The 13643-nt window shown below is 40.2% G+C and overlaps 1 protein-coding gene across 6 annotated transcripts in view; it reads right to left on the minus strand.

The window, feature by feature from the left end:
* Positions 1–13643, minus strand: part of AP3B1 (adaptor related protein complex 3 subunit beta 1) — a 165395-nt gene that overhangs the window by 105841 nt on the left and 45911 nt on the right. The gene's annotated exons all lie outside the window — the stretch shown is intronic.

The following is a 13643-nucleotide window of genomic DNA, read 5'->3' on the forward strand; positions in this document are numbered from 1 at the left end:
AATAAATGTGATACAACAAATGTAACAACAGTGCAAGATATCTTTACAAGTAAGATGAACTACTAAATGAAATACCTTCGTACTCTGTATTAGATTAGGTAAGGATGTTAGTTCTTTTTGGACTGAAAGCCTATGATCCAAAGTTGAATCTTCTGAGGAACAGCTCTTTAAAATTCACTTTTTGGAAGTCTTAACAGAAGTCGTGCATTTTTCGTTTTCTAGTAATATATAAACTATTCACGAAAGCAGCAAATCTCTAAAGAAAGGACAGTTCTTTTCTTAAGAAATTTTATGATATAAAAAGTCACATATCCTGAGCCTGCCCTTCTCTGATGAAGTACAAATTCTTGAGTTGTTTAAATGAAGTTACAAACATTATGTCACTGAAAAGAAGCAACAAAAACAAATCAACAATAACAAAAAAATAATACTGCAAAATTTGCACATTACAATGGAACAGAAAGAAAAGTACTATATAAAAGAGGCAGGAGACTGAACACGGGAACCTACAGGCTTCTTTGTGTATAAGAATTGCTTCCAATTCTTTTAATTATCCCAGATAGGGACAGCTGTTACATGAAAATGTCAAAACATTTGACAGTGACAGTCACCAGTGACCCCTTAAGCCTCAACCTGAACTGCAGCCAGAATAAGGAAACTCAACTTTTTTTTTTTTTTTTAAGTCTGCATTTAACTGAGTAATGTGGGTTTTCTTTTGTTTATTTATTTATTTTCTTTGAGATGCTCAAAGATTTCTGCTGTCAAAAACAAACCTCATTTTCAGTAACACTGTGTACCCATATCCCGTTAAGTAGTTTGGGGTCTGGAAAAAAAGAAAAAAAAGCAATCAAAGCATTCTGTTGTGACTGTGGCAAAACAGATTATAGCCAAGAATTCAAACCACCAAGTGAAAACCACATCAAAAAACAAACAAACAAACAAACAAACAAAAAAAAACAGTGAAGAACAGAGGTCCCAGAAAGGAGATCCTGCTTGCTGGTGCTAGATGAAACAACTGCAGAGCTCAGAGCCTCATTGTTATTTCAGCTATGAGACCTTGTAGGACTCTGATTATACATAATTCTGTTTTGAATAGGTATGGAAATTAAAAGTGAATACTGGTATTACATGTAATTTCTGTGCTGCGTCAATCCAAGCAGAGCCTTCCCTAATTACAGCTGGGCATAAGCACTTACACAGAGTTATAAGGAAAGGGGAAAATAATTCAACGAGAAATATCTTCACTTTGGCAATGCTTCTGAAACACTAGGAAAATGTCAGTGGGGCTATCACTTCCACAGGTGGTATCAGAGGTACACAGGGACAACTGGCAAAGACTGCTGTCCCCAGAGCAACTTTATACTGTAAGTCTTGAGTCTTGCACAAAAGGAATAGACTTGGGATGCATATTAGTTCTCCTCTAACGTGGCACACAGCTGGTAGCTTCAAGGTGGCAAGCACAAGAGAAGCCTCTTGTTATTTTAACATAACAAAGTGCAAAAGACTTTTTCTAAGGCAAGAGCATCTACACTCAGCAACAGTGCTACTGGTGTCTGGGATTACAAACAGCAACCAGAACAGCATGCCCCTTAAATTACGTCTAAACTTTGGACTCCAAGCAGGAAATAAAGTATGAATAAGGTACAAGAGAAAGCAACATCAATATTACTCTAATTACCAACAGCACAGAACTGAAAATAAGACTCTGGTCTTGGAAAATGAAAGTCTTGCTGTTTTAACTAATAGCATTGAATCAACAGTCATCACCTTCCACAAATAATTTACGACAATCTTTTTTCTCCAATCCTCAGTATCAATAATGCATCTACACTAAGCTGTGGGAGACACTTCTTTAAGTTTCCTTGAAGAAATGCCAGATATTGCTGGCACTAAAACTTTATTTCTCCAGATTTCTGATTTGACCTCAAACTCTCAAACTGATGGCAGCTAGTACGTATCAGCAGCAATATCAGAAAAACAGAAAAAAATGGCGGGGGGGGGAAGCACTCTGATCTTTTTTGACATGGAATAATCATAGAATGGTTGAGATTGAAAGGAACCTCTAGAGGTCATCTGGTCCAACCCCCTTTTAAAGCAGGGACACATACAGCAGATTGCCCAGGACCATGTCCAGACACCTTCTGAAAATCTCCGAAGGAGACTCCACAACCTTCCTGGGCAACCTGTGCCAGTGCTTTATCACCCACACAGCACAGAAGTAATTCCTGATGTTCAGGGGGAACCTCCGGTGCTCCAGTTTGTGCCCGTTGCCTCTTATCCTGGCACTGGACATCACTGAAAAGACCCTGGTTCCATCCTCTTTGCACCACCCCTTCGGGTGTTTGCATACATGAGCAAGACCCTCCCTGAACCTCCTCTTCTCCAGGCTGAGCAGGCTCAGCTCTCTCAGCCTCACCTTATAAGAGAGGTGCTTCAGTTCCTTGATCATCTTGGTGGCCTTCTGGACTCTTTCAGTATGTCCAGGTCTGTCTTATATTAGGGGCCCAGAACTGGACACAGCACTCAGGTGCAGCCTCACCAGCCCTGAGCAGAGGGGTGGGATCGCCTCTCTTGACCTGCTGGCGATACTTTGCCTAATGCAGCCAAGAATACCATTCTTCTTTGCAGCAAGGGCACATCTCTGGCTCATGTTCAGCTTGGTGCTCACCAGCAACCACAGGTCTGTTCCTGCAGAGCTGCTCTCCAGATGGGTGGCCCCCAGCCTGTCCTGGTGCCTGGGGTTGTTCCTCCCCAAAGGCAGCCCTCTGCACTTGTTGAACTTCATGGAATTCTTGCCAGCCCACCTCTCCGGCATGTTGAGGTCCCTCTGGATGGCAGTACAGCCTTCTGGTGAATCAGCTACTCCCCCTGGTTTCCTGTCATCCACAAATGTACTGAGGGTGCACTCTACCCCACTGCCCAGCTCATTACTGAAGATGTTAAACAGGACTGGACCCAGTGTTGACCCCTGGGGTACGCTGCTCGTTCCTGGCCTCCAACCAGACTTTGCACCACTGAGCACTACCCTCTAGGCCCAGCTGTTCAACCAGGTTTTGATCCACCACACTGTCTGCTCATCCAGCCCATGCTTCAGCAGCTTCCCTAGGAGGATCTTATGGGGGACAGTGTCAGATTTTTTCATGGAGTCCAGGAAGACAATATCCACGGCTTCCCCCTCATCCATCAGGTTGGTGATTCCATTACTGAAGCTCATCAGGTTGGCCAGCCAGGACCTCCCCTTGGTGAATCCATGCTGACCACTCCTGATGATTCTCTTCTGCCTCCATGTGCCATTGTACTGTTTGATCACTTTCCCAGGGATCAAGAGAAGGCTAAACAGCCTGTGCCTCCCTGTGTCCTCCTTCTTGCCCTTTCTGAAATAGGAGTGACATTCGCTTTCTTCCAGTCGTCAGGCATTTCTCCCAGTTGCCACAATAGTGCAAAGATTATAGAGAGTGGCCTCACAGTGACATTTGCCAGCTCTCTCAGCACTCATAGGTGCATCCCATCAGTGCCTATGAACATGGGTATGGCCAGTGTGTTCAAGTATTGCCTAACCTGATCATTCTCTGCTAAAGGTACATCCTCCTTGCTCCAGCCATTCAATCTGGCCTCTGAGACCTGGGATTCCTGAAGGACAGTCTTGCTGGTAAAGACTAAGGCAAAGAAGGCATTCTGTACCTCAGCCTTTTCACTGTAACCAGGTCTCCTGTTTCCTTACAGAGAGTGCCCACATGTTCCCCAGTTTTCCTTGTCACTGAGGTATTTGTAGAAGCCCTTTTTGTTGTCCTTGCTGTCCTTGGCCTGATTCAACTCTGTCTAGGCTTTAGCTTTCCTAATTTGATCCCTAGATTCTCAGACAGGGTCTCTATATTCCTCCCAGGTTACTGTCCTTGCTTCCACCCTCTGCAGATTTCCTTTTTGTGTTAGAATTTGGCCAGGAGTTCCTTTTTCATCCATGTATCCATCCACCCACCATCATTTTTGTGTGACTTCCTCTTTCACAGAATCACAGAATTGTCTAGGTTGGAAGAGACCTCCAAGATCACCGAGTCCAACCTCTGACCTAACATTAACAAGTCCTACACTAAACCATATCACTAAGCTCTACATCTAAACGTCTTTTAAAGACCTCCAGGGATGGTGACTCAACCACTTCCCTGGGCAGCCCATTCCAATGCCTAACAACCCTTTCGGTAAAGAAGTTCTTCCTAACATCCAGCCTAAACCTCCCCTGGCACCCATTCCCCCTCGTCCTGTCACCAGGCACATGGGAGAATAGACCAACCCCCACCTCGCTACAGCCTCCTTTAAGGTACCTGTAGAGAACGACAAGGTCGCCCCTGAGCCTCCTCTTCTCCAGGCTGAACAAGCCCAGCTCCCTCAGCCGCTCCTCATAAGACTTGTTCTCCAGACCCCTCACCAGCTTCGTCGCCCTTCTCTGGACACACTCGAGCACCTCCATGTGCTTCTTGTAGCGAGGGGCCCAAAACTGAACACGGTACTCGAGGTGTGGCCTCACCAGAGCTGAGTACAGGGGGACAATCACTTCCCTAGACCTGCTGGCCACACTGGTTCTTATACAAGCCAGGATGCCGTTGGCCTTCTTGGCCACCTGAGCACACTGCTGGCTCATATTCAGCCGACTATCAACCAATACTCCCAGGTCCTTCTCTGCCAGGCTGCTTTCCAACCACTCACCTCCCAGCCTGTAGCTCTGCTTGGGGTTGTTGCGCCCAGGTGCAGGACCCGGCACTTGGCCTTGTTGAACTTCATACAGTTGACCTCAGCCCATCGGTCCAGCCTATCCAGATCCTCCTGCAGAGCCTTCCTACCCTTGAGCAGATCGACACACGCACCTACCTTGGTGTCATCTGCAAACTTACTGAGGGTGCACTCAATCCCCTCATCCAGATCATCGATAAAGATATTAAAGAGGACTGCCTCCAGTACTCCAGCCTAGCCCCAGCCTAGGGGCTGCTTTTTAATGGCCAGGGAGGGGACGATGCTGGCTCCACCTATGCCTCGTCAGCCTCCCCCACGAGGGCTGCCGGGTCCTGGCGGCCCCCTCGAGTGGCCTCGATGCCGGAAAAAAAGCCCGCCTGTCCCGATCCCCAGCTCCGCTGCAGAATCCATCTGCCCCGGAGCTGACCGCCTCGGCAAGGATTGTTGGGATGCATCTCTCCTGAGCTTGGAGGAGGTGATCCTTGACTACTAACCAGCTTTCTTGGGACCCTTCTCTTTCCCCATAGAGCTTTATCTCACGGTATTCTACAAAGAAGATCCTTGAAGAGGCCAATCTGCTCTCCCAACGTCCAAGGCTGTGAGCTTGCTGTACTCCCTCCTCACTGTCCTAATGATCTGTAACTCCAGCATTTCATGGTCACTACAGCCAAGGCTGGCTTTGACTTCTGTACTCCTAGTAAGCACCTCCTTGTTGATGAGAAGGAGGTCCAGCATAGTTCCTCTCCTCATCTCCGCTATCACTTGGAGAAGGAAGTTATCATCAATACATTCCAAGAACCTCCTGGATTACCTACGTCCTGCTATGTTATCTGTCCAGCAGATGTCGGGGTAGTTGAAGTCCCCCATGAAGACCAGGATTTGTGAACATGAGGCTGCTTCCTATCTATAGAGGACTTCATCTGCTTGATCTTCCTGGTCAGGTGGCCTGTAGTAGACCTACACTATAACATCACCTTTCCGTTAATCCTGTCTCTGTCAGCTCTCTGTCAGCTCCTCATCCATCCCCAGGTAGAGCTCCATGCACTCCAGCTGCTCATTGATATACAGGGTGATACCCCCCTCCTTGTCTCTGATGCCTGTTCTTCCTGAAGAGCCTGCATCCTCCTATTTATTACAACCCTCCAGAGATAGTATGAGGGTTCAAGGAGTAAATCAAAGTGTTCCCACACTTTCTCTTGTCCTTCCAAACACTTCAGAAGCAGTTTCACAGCTGATTTGAGACCAACCAAGTCCCTAAAAGGCTGTTGTTGTTTATAAAAGCATGTTTCATTTTCTCCAGGATCAGTAAAATGATCGTGCTCTCAAGTGGTCATAGAATCACTAGAACTGCTGAATTTTCAAAAGCAGGAGGTGGTAAAGGGAAGAGGACAGAAAAGAGGCATTCCTTTTCAGCAGCATTCTTTAGCTAAATTGCCTTAAGTACACTTGCAATTTGTGGTAGCACATGATCTAATTGTGCAGTTAACAGCCCTTCTAAATTGGTAAATCACTATAAGGTTCAGAACCCCAGGAGAATGAACTGATTATAAACAGAGAAACCACTAGCATTCCAGGCTAGGATTTGAGAATGGACTCTGTGTGTTCCACATCTTCTGTGACTTATTCAATCCAGTAGCAAAGTGAGTATTTCAGAGCCAGAGAACATATATAATTCTTTTTTACAGTATTCCAGACACTCAGTTTAAGGACATCTTCATGAAGTATTAACAGCTTAAATGAAGAAACTGCCAAATAACAAGTTCCATTAGCCTGTTGTTAAAGTCACTAAGTAAATAAGATAACATTTAACTAAGCTCTTGCTTGAAATTGCATTCAGTGTGACACTAAAATTGAGAATGTGCCTTCCACTTAGTAAAGCATATTACCCGAATGCTACAATTACCTCCAAACAGAGCTTCATGCATCCGCAAACTCAGAGTTAAAGTAAAACTTCACGGAAATCTGAAGCATGAACACACACTATCTGCCCATTCTACTATCCCTAACTTTGTCTTGTATTCAAAATCCATTCAAATATTTGTATTCCTAGACTAATTATAACTGATTTTAAAACTCTAGACCTCTATTTCTCTCCTCAGAGACGTAAAGAAATACGTTCACAGCTTCGATTCATGTAGCAGAATCTTTTGTGATATGATTTTTCCTATGTTTCTGAGCCCCTTCCAATGTTTATAAGAACTGCTCTCAAGAGAGTTTAGAATAAGCTGACTTTGGAAGTTAAGAAGAGTTTTGGGACTATTTATCAGTCAATGAATTCAATTGCAATGTCAAAAACACATCAGTCAAGCAACATCAGCAGTCCACTTGCTGTATCATGAATAGGACTCTTGGAAAAGGGAAATGGTAGGAAAGGTATAGAGAAGTTTCTGCTAAGGGATTAATAATGTATCCAAAATAGATCCCAAATTTGTGTGTGAAGATGCCTACCTAAATCCTTCCATATGTTTAAAATACGTGTTTCAGAACACCGGTAAGGATCTATTTGGTGTCTCAGTGAAAAATCAAACTAATCCTCAAACTGCTCAAAAAGTCAATCAGATAAATGGTAAGTTTCAAATCGACCTCTGTCAGACAGATTAGCAGACCTAAACCAATCATGCTTGCTAGTAATCTAATGCTGGCAGAACTATCCATCTACTCCATAACAGGAGGTCCTTGAATTACAGATTAAAGCTCAACATGAAGAATTGCCAGTGGTCTTAAAAAAGGCACAGTCTAACATGGTAAAAATATCTGAGAAATGAAAAGCATAACCAACATAACCTGCAGCCTGTCTGGAGAAAAGACATAAAAGGCACAAAGCCAAGGTTTCTACAGAAATCTCCATGTACAAACTGAGTGAGAGTGAGCTGTAACTATTCTCTCATTAGCCAAAGGCAGTTGAAGAGTCAAAGAATAAAATGACCAGATCATCCACCCCACAAAACAATGGATTCCTTTTAAATACTAACCAACCAAGCATACTCCCCCTTCTTGGGTAGTCTGACTTTTTAACTAGTTGTGTAATAAAGGTTCATGCTGCTGTGAAGAGAGTAACATAATCTAATAATGATCTTCTCATGAGATACTCTGATGGAATGCTAAAGTAAGGTGGTATTTCAAGTGCGTAAGCCACTTGAATAGTGAACATTTCAACTGCATAAGCCACTTGAATATCTAGTGCCATTTTGTGTTCCCTCAAGCACAAAAAAGATCTGCATGAGCCTGGCAGTTCCTGAAAGCATTGGCCCTGCAGGAGATCCAAAACAACTGAAGATGAGACAGGCTATCCTATGGCATTAGATCAACACCAGACCCTTACATAAATCAAACACATACTGGTTTCTGTGAAACTTGAAAGGGTTCAGATACTTCATCTTCTGCAAGATGAAGTTACTGAGGCCAATCATTAAACTCTTTTCCTACTTAAAAACACCCATTGAATCTTCTATCCTTATATTGAAGAACTCAGATGAAGAACATCTAAGTTTATAGTACCTAACAAACTTCTGCTGACACTCATGTGTCCTTAGTCCTTGGAAAGGAATGGATTGGGGATTACAAAACTGATGAGAAAAACTGGATCACAGTACCACAGTAAAGTTTAAAGATATGGTTATGAACTGTAGCAATTCCTCAATGGACAGAAAGCAGGAGGAGACTTTGCTGCCACCAGACCAGAACAGCATGCTTTGTTTGGTCCATAACAACATGTATTTTCAGCTTTAAGAAACAAAGTTGCTTTAAAAGGAATGAGACAATTTCAGAAACTTAATTTCTGTCTTTACCACAAACAGAATCTAAAAAGATTCCAGTAATGAAGTAGTGGTCCAGGAGATGACCTTTATTCCTTTATTCTATCAATAAAGTACTCATAAGGAGGCTTCCTGATGAAATACAGAGTGATCGGACTGGATGACATATGTCTGTTACTCCCTTTTAAATTAAGCTCAAATAGACCGAACACTTCCCATCCAAAAGTCAGCAAATACACACTGCACTATTTAGGTAGCATGACATGTAAGTAGTAATATGTAGAATATATTATTTTTATAAAATATTCATATAAAGTTATCATACTACCCAAACACTACGTCTATCACTCCATGAGGGACAATACCTGTTGCTACTATACAAATCATAAAAGCGTATACATATTTTCATTTAGGTGAAGTATTATGGAATGAACCAAAAAAGTTCACAAGATCATCATTAAATTACTCTGACATGTTTGATACCATAATTTTTACCTCAATTACAACCACAGTCTGTTCATTACCATTGGGATAGGTCAAAGAAAACCTGAGTTTTCGGTTGGATATGTATAACTATGCAGATTTGAAGCTACTGAAACAGACTTGGACACTACAGCACTCCTTCCTGAGGAACATTTTCATTTTATAACTCTGCTCAAACAAGTCTGTTGGAATTATACTGGAAGTATAACCGATTAGTACATTTATATAAAGGACAATACATAATTCCAATAAATTACAATGGAAACTGATACTTCAGTTTGTATTATTTAGAGAAAAGGTACCATACTCTAGCCAAACAAGATTTCGTGCTTCTTTGCACAGAATATCTGGATTTTTAAAGTTTGCCTATTTGAAGAGACTAATATGGTTTCAGCTAACAGATACTGAAGTGACTATTAATGAAAATGGTAGTTGTGACAAACTGAACAAATATCTGCGTCACATTATGAGTTATATTTTCTGATTCTAACCCTCACTCTATAAACTTCACACCGGGCTAATACAGTCAGATGATGCTGAAAACCAACCTACTTTTCAAATGCAAGCATCTGCCAGGGAATAAGAATCTCCAAAAAAGGGTTTACAATGTACATACCATTGAAATTTCTTATCAGATTTTCCATAAATCAATGACCAATACAGTCTCAATGATCTTTTAAGATCTTTACCAACAGGTACCAGAAAGAGGCAAATGAAGAACCATAAGCTAAGAATGAAGGACAACATGGGCAAAAGTAGTTATCAAAGAAGAAAACCTTTCCTTTTTTTTCCTTGCCTTCATTGTGTTCATACCTGTAGGTATTCTTTCCTGTTTCCAGGGTACTGATCAAAGCACTAAATTCATGCAAGAAGTAATGTGCTCAGAAATAATGTGAATGTTATCTTACGTACTTACGGGCCTTCTGGATGCCACATATTCATAAATTCTGTTCTGGACATCTATCCACGTGATGCTCTTTGTCTAGTAGCTTGAGTGACCTTTTCATTGATATATCAAGGTTTTCTCAAGACATACAGAAAAGTTGCAAAATAAGCTTTCTTAGCTTCCTCTTTGCAAAAATAAAACTTTGTTTACTTTTTCTTCTGTATGAGAAAGACCTGTTGGACTGCTATGACGAAACTGTAGTCTTCTGAGACTGCACATTTCTCACTGTACATAATGCCAGGTACAATTCTTGATTGGTTATGACACATCTCTAAATGACCATGAGAAACAATATGTACTTTATCAAGAAGTTCAAATTATCTTGGATCAACCATTTCTTTAAGAGTGCATCCACAAGTTTGTTCGTTTATGGTTGGAAAAATGCCAGACAAGAAGAAACTGCAATAACTTAGTTCTGAACCTGAACAGCAGCAACACCTGCTTTTCCATCAGAACAAATATGCCACTAATTTTTGATGTGTGAATATCACTGAAACAAATCAACAGATGTTTTAAGATATTTTCAGCTCAATTGCCTACTTATGTATTAGGATGAAAATTCTGTAATACTGGATTTAATACCCACTGATGTTGTTTAGACCATTTAGGATTTAATACCCGCTGATGCTGGGTAGACTTCCTTGGGAGGACAGCAGACTTGCATATTTCAGACTGCCAATCTAAGAATAGGTAGATTGGTATAGTCATCATCACAGCTCTGTTCAGGCTAAAGATCTCTGAAATCCTTGCTCATCACTGATTTGTTCATAATTCAGGATAGATGAAGACTACAACTCCTAGGGCAAGTAGTACCCTTCCCTTAGCTGTATCCCCGAAGTAACTGACAACTACATCATTTTCTTCATGGTCCACTTATGCAAGCCTGTGGAAGAGTACTTTTATACTTTTGCTTGGCAGTCAGCATATAAGTAAGTGCTTGATAGTTTGATGAGATAGCATTTACTGCTTCTTCAGGTACTTACACAGATTAAACTGAGAACCTTAACCACATTAAAAACATAAAAACCTCTAAAGCATTTAAACAAATTTATGAGTTACAAGTTCCACTTTAAATTTTGAACTTATAAAAAAAGGGGGGGGGGGACTTTTAATCAGTATCAAAGTATCTTTACCCTTTAAATTACCCCTTGCACCTTTGCTCCCTCTCCATTCTCCTTTTGCACTTTTGTCCATTCTTGTACATTTTCAGAGAGAACACAAAGGCACAGCTGTTCCAAGAAGTACTCTCCTACCAAGTAGAGGCATGCTCCTAACCATGAAAAAGCTACCATTCTTCACTTCTCTCAACAAAGCCACTGATATTTACAGGAGATTTTGTTCAAATACCTTGCTATCTTATCTGGAAGAAAGAGCTTTTTGGTTTTTTTAAATAAATTAATATAAAAACTTGAAGCAGTTATCCAGCATAGAAGAAATCAATCCAAACCGTTCAGGATAAAGTAGTAATTAAATGGCCTTAGACTGAAAAGTTTCAGGGAACCTTAAGGTGGTACCTAGTTTAATGTTTAAGTGACAAATACTGGTATTTGCCTGCCTTACAACAAATGCCAAAGTTCTTATTACACACCATACTAAGAACCATGAAAAATAAGCCTATTTGATATTCAGCAGGGTCTTGGCATAGGAAACCTGTATCTATAGTGAAATCTGCTTCCTAAATTCAGTGTTACAGAAAACTTTTTAAATATTAAACATTACGAAATTTTGTCCAAGGAAAACACAATCTTTTTTTTTTTGCAAAGATAATCAAAATAGTCTATACCCCACAAATTAAACATGAGAAAATTAATTTCTTTCCCCTTATATCAATACAATTAACCTTCAATGATGAAAAATTCACATAAAAACAAAAACATATTTAACAAAATAAGAAGATGAGATTCTATGTTAAACATGCAAATCAGTGTATAAAACAAGCATAAAAAGACACTGTAACATTCAATTATTTTGTCAGAGCTGTAAATGATGATTTTTATTTATTTTTTCATCTTTTTCTTCTTTTTATTCCTCAGGACCCAGGCTGTTTTCCATGATCGATGGTTTTAGCTATACACATTGAAAGAGTTGCTATTTTTCTCCTAAAAGTCTTCATTTTCTAAGGTCATTTTCTTTAGGCTGTATTCCCATTCTGTACCACCCATCAGTGATGTCATTCTCAACTTTTAAGCATTTTGAATTGATCAATGCTTCAATAATTCAAAGTATTTATAATCCCAAAAATGTAAACTTGCAACATGCTTCTCACAACTTGTCGTTTATAAGTAACTTCACTGATTGAAGTCCATTTTTTTCCTCCAATCTTAGTGGAACACCAAGGAAGATTATTTCTGTAACCTGTAATTGCCCAAAATGAAGCTGAGCAGCTTTGAGAGTGTGGTTGATTTTTTTGTTTGTTTCTTTCTTTTTTTTTTTTTTCCCCTCCAAGAGGCTAGAGCTCCTAGCTCCATTTGCTCTCTACAATGACTGTCAAAATTTCTGACCAATCCCACTGTTTTTAGAAAACAGCCTCCAAAATGGCACATACATTCAGTAGTGGAGAGTTGAAGAAGTCACTGCCTCCTGTAATCCCTGTCTCCCTGCTGAAACAGGGATGGCTGCTCAGTTTGAAAATCGTTCCCTGAACTGATAGATTGCAACTCAACAGTTTCGTGCAAACCATAGCTTCTTTGTTTTAAACAACTTCATATATTAAGCTGTAAGTTGCAATGCTTCAGGAGCTGTTTACAAACAACTCAGCAGTTTCAAAAACTTCTGGGAAAGGTGTTGGGCAAAAAATTCAAGTTGGAATACATTTCAGTGTTATCTGGTATCAAATATGTCACTGCACAGAAAATGGCTGAAATTGTTCTGTCCACTTTTTTCTGGGCAGAATTTTTCATTCCAGAATGAGTGTTTTGCTGCCACGTAATTTAATACATCTTAAAGCTGGATACTATTCTTTTGCAAAAAAAAGGTTATTCATAAACATATAACTACTTCAAAACCAGCCTGTAAGTATTTTGAGACTAACAGAATAAAACAAAGATATTCTTCACAGTACTCATGACCAGAATAAAAAATCTCAACCAACCAAGAAGCTAAAAATATGAATATAAAACTAAGTATTCTCAGTTAATCAGTAACTCAATTAAGAGTTCTGCAACAGTTTCAAGCATTTTGCTCAAAAATGGATTTTTCTGCCTAACTGTTAATTTTTCAGTATTTTTCTTTAGGGTTCTAAACACATAAGAAATCAAAATGTTAAACAGTTACTTGTTGAAAATTAGCTTAACTTGAACAAAAGCAGCATATGTTTCTTAAAAAGTAAGGCAAATTTTAGTGAATAAAAATGCAAATATGCATTTTAGCAGTCTTGAATTTATTAATCTGATAGGTTTAATTTCCATTTTCCTGCATCAGCTTTATTTATAAAGTGTCGTGCCCTATAAATGTGCTGTTATTTTCTATAGTCAAGCACCCTCTTAACAAATCTTCTCATTAATATGTAAATTTAAAGTCAATCGGTCTTCTCCCTGACAGCGCTATGAATTCCTAGTGCACTGTATAATCGGCTTTGACTTGGCATCCACTATTTATCATCAAAGATGTCAGTTAGAAAAATTATGGAAAGTACACTGCAATTGATATGACTGCAATCTACTTTGTCAACACTTAATTGTTCCTCAAATCGTACATTTACATATAAACAGCCTAAATACTGATCCATAATGATG

This window comes from Anser anser (genome assembly GCF_964211835.1).
Source record: "Anser anser genome assembly, chromosome: Z".
Taxonomy (NCBI): domain Eukaryota; kingdom Metazoa; phylum Chordata; class Aves; order Anseriformes; family Anatidae; genus Anser; species Anser anser.